The sequence below is a fragment of the Anarrhichthys ocellatus genome, unplaced genomic scaffold (genome assembly GCF_004355925.1).
Source record: "Anarrhichthys ocellatus isolate YVR2014 unplaced genomic scaffold, GSC_Weel_1.0 scaffold5571, whole genome shotgun sequence".
NCBI classification, from domain to species: Eukaryota; Metazoa; Chordata; class Actinopteri; order Perciformes; family Anarhichadidae; genus Anarrhichthys; species Anarrhichthys ocellatus.
In genome coordinates this window covers 1-3,409 of record NW_022285545.1, presented here as the reverse complement: position 1 = coordinate 3,409, position 3,409 = coordinate 1, and the positions used below count along the sequence as shown (strand labels likewise).

At 43.2% G+C, this 3,409-nt stretch overlaps 1 long non-coding RNA gene across 1 annotated transcript; it reads left to right on the top strand.

Moving 5' to 3' along the window:
- Positions 1-6: 6 nt before the first annotated feature.
- Positions 7-2,249, top strand: LOC116379932 (uncharacterized). Its single transcript, XR_004212489.1, has 2 exons — positions 7-288; positions 644-2,249. It is a non-coding gene; the product is annotated as an uncharacterized LOC116379932 (long non-coding RNA).
- Positions 2,250-3,409: the final 1,160 nt, after the last annotated feature.

Below are 3,409 nucleotides of genomic sequence, written 5' to 3'. Positions count from 1 at the left end.
TCCGGATCCTTGGCGCTTGTACTCCGGATCCTTGGCGCTTGTACTCCTGATCCTTGGCGCTTGTACTCCTGATCCTTGGCGCTTGTACTCCTGGTCCTTGGCGCTTGTACTCCTGGTCCTTGGCGCTTGTACTCCTGGTCCTTGGCGCTTGTACTCCTGGTCCTTGGCGCTTGTACTGATCCGGATTCTGTTCTGATTGCAGAGCTCATAGACTTCAAGACGAGAAGAGTGGCAGCTTTCAGGAAGAACCTGGTGGAGCTGGCAGAGCTGGAGCTCAAACACGCCAAGGTAACAAATGACATAATCTGTTAAAAGACATTGATTATACATTACATTACAATCATTTAGCAGATGCCTTTATCCAAAGCGACTTACAATTCAGATTCCATCACATTTCTACACCGTAGGCACAGTTATGGGAGCAAATTTTGGGGTTAAGTGTCTTGGTTAAGGACACATTGGCAACTAGCGGAGCCAGAGCCGGGGATCGAACCGCCGATCCTCTGATTGAAGGACGGCCCTGCTCTCCAATTAGGCACAGTCACCCTGTATACCTGTCCCTCTGTACACCTGTCCCTCTGTCCAACTGTGCACTTGTGTCTCTCTACACCTGTGTCTCTGACCCCGCCCCTTTCACCTGCAGGGGAACCTCCAGCTGCTGCAGAGTTGTCTGGGTGTCCTGAAAGGTAACACTTAACTGTTCGACGCTGCTCAACATCGACCGGACACGCCCCTTTTATACAACCCCGTCCACATCAACTGGGCACCCACTGTGGGCGGAGCCTGGGTGGACGAATGACATTGAGAACTGTGGACCGGAGAGAGAACAGACATGAAGTGTGTCGTCTTCATCACTAACCAGACACCATCCTCTTCATCTTCTCTTCTCTTCCCAGTCCTCTCCAGCAGCATTATCCGACCTGAAGCACCTGTACCGGTTCTACTGGTCCATTATCAGACCTGAAGCACCTGTACCGGTTCTATTGGTCCAGCAGGACTAGTGTGATCAGCCTCTTTCTCTCCTGAGTGACATTCACATAGAACTTTATTATCACAGAAAAGACAAAACAAATTCATGTTTTTATCCAAATTAAACAAATCCTTCCCAGTCTATCAGTTCTACTGTGGTGATACTGGTCCCAGTCTATCAGTTCTACTGTGGTGATACTGGTCCCAGTACAGTATCTGATTATCAGTTTCTTTTAATGAACAAAATTTCTCAAAGTTCAAACATCAAGAACTTCAAAATAAATAACTTTTATTTAAAGGAGAACTTATATGATAGAAGAAAACATGTTAAATTGGACCCGAGATGATCAATACCAGCAGATCAGGTATCCATCAGGTATCGGCCCTGGCACGACCGATCCACCTGAAAAAACGATCCCAGTCTGCTACTTCAGCAGGAACTGGTCCCAGTTGGTCTCTGATTGTCTCAACATCTTATGAACTGTTTTTGTCTTCTGCTGAGTCAGAAGTCTTTCAACCTGTTTCTATTTAAAATGTTTTCATAATTATCACATAATATAACCAGTTATTACCCCACAGTAACAGTTATTACCCCACAGTAAACGACTGATTTCATAATTCTGTGAAAACTATTTTCTCTTTTCTGTGGAGTCGATGAGCTCCAGTAAACATGAACTAGTTTCCTGTCGATGTTTAGAATGTGAGGATGAAAAGTGAAGACGTTTCTAACTAGACTCTTCTTCACTTCAGGAAAACAAGACTTTTAGGACTCAAAGACATGGAGATATTTTCCAGGGAAGGTTCACTGTGTCTCTCCTTTTGTCTGTCTTATTTTGGTTTTATTGTGTAGGTGAACTTCCTGTTCTGCTGCTGTGTGACGCGTTCAGAGTCCAGCTGTCGGTTCTTATTAAAGCGTAACGTCACTACATAAAGAAGCTTTGTATTAGTTAACTAATGAACGCTAGTCTCCATCATCCTCATCTTCACTAATGTAGCTCGTTTTTCTTTGATCTGCTGTTTGTTGCCATGGAGACCAGCGGCTCCGTTTGATTCATTGTTCAGAATGTTTTATTTTTTAAAGTCACAGTATACGAATGTTTTTTCACTCTTATGTGACCAAAGCTTCCATTTCTGATTCAAGATGGAGACGAGAAAAAGAGAAATAAAAAGAGTAAAATAATAAAAAGATGATTTATGATTCACGTTTTCATTGTTTAAAGTTTCATGAGGTCTGTAATCCAGCAGAGACTCAATAAACCTTTATGGACACTTTTCTTACAATCATCTGTGTCACCGCTTTACTGGGAGGGTGGAGCTGTCTGATTGGACGGAGGGCTAGGAGGGGGCGGGGTCAGGATGTTCCTCTACATCCTGTTCTTATTCTGACCCACAATCCTTTGCAGCAGCAGAGGAGCAAGAGGGTCAAAGGTTCCGTTCTTTGTGAGGAACAAGTAGAAGTGAATTACCCACAATGCATAGCGCAGTGACGTTAAACAGGGGTTACCAGGGAACCGTGGAGGATTAAAAAAGGTAAACAAAGAAGTCACATGTTCAGTAAACATTAAGTTTAAACGTTAAAGATTAAAGACGGAACATAAAAACACATGAAATCATTTTACACATTTATTTAAATGTTGCTTTAACAAAAACAGGAAGTACATTATTTGACAGTCAGCTAATCTGGAAGACAGACCAATCAGGAGCGACCCCTGAAGACCAGGAAGTCTCCTGGTGTCACGGTAACCGGATGTGTCACAAGGTGAACCTTCTAGTGTCCCCCCACTGTCCCCCCCCCCCCCCCACTGTCCCCTCCAGAATCCCTCTAGTGTCCCCTGATTTTCCACACTAGTGTCCCCCATTGTCCCTCTAGTGTCGCCCCATTATCCCCTCTAGTGTCCTCCCCATTGTCCCCTCTAGTGTCCCATATAATTAAAATGATCATTTCTGTTTTCACAATTTTAAATTCGTATATACACTGCTCAAAAAAATAAAGGGAACACTTAAGCAACACATCCTAGATCTAAATGAATGAAATAGTCAGGAGGCCACTCTGCTCTTAGGAACCTTGAGTGCTGCAGAAATTCTTTTGTAACCTTGGCCAGATCTGTGCCTTGCCACAATTCTGTCTCTGAGCTCCTTGGGCAGTTCCTTCGACCTCATGATTCTCATTTGCTCTGACATGCACTGTGAGCTGTAAGGTCTTATATAGACAGGTGTGTGCCTTTCCTAATCAAGTCCAATCAGTTTAATTAAACACAGCTGGACTCCAATGAAGGAGTAGAACCATCTCAAGGAGGATCAGAAGAAATGGACAGCATGTGAGTTAAATATGAGTGTCACAGCAAAGGGTCTGAATACTTATGACCATGTGATATTTCAGTTTTTCTTTTTTAATAAATTTGCAAAAATTTCTACATTTCTGTTTTTTTTCTGTCAAGAT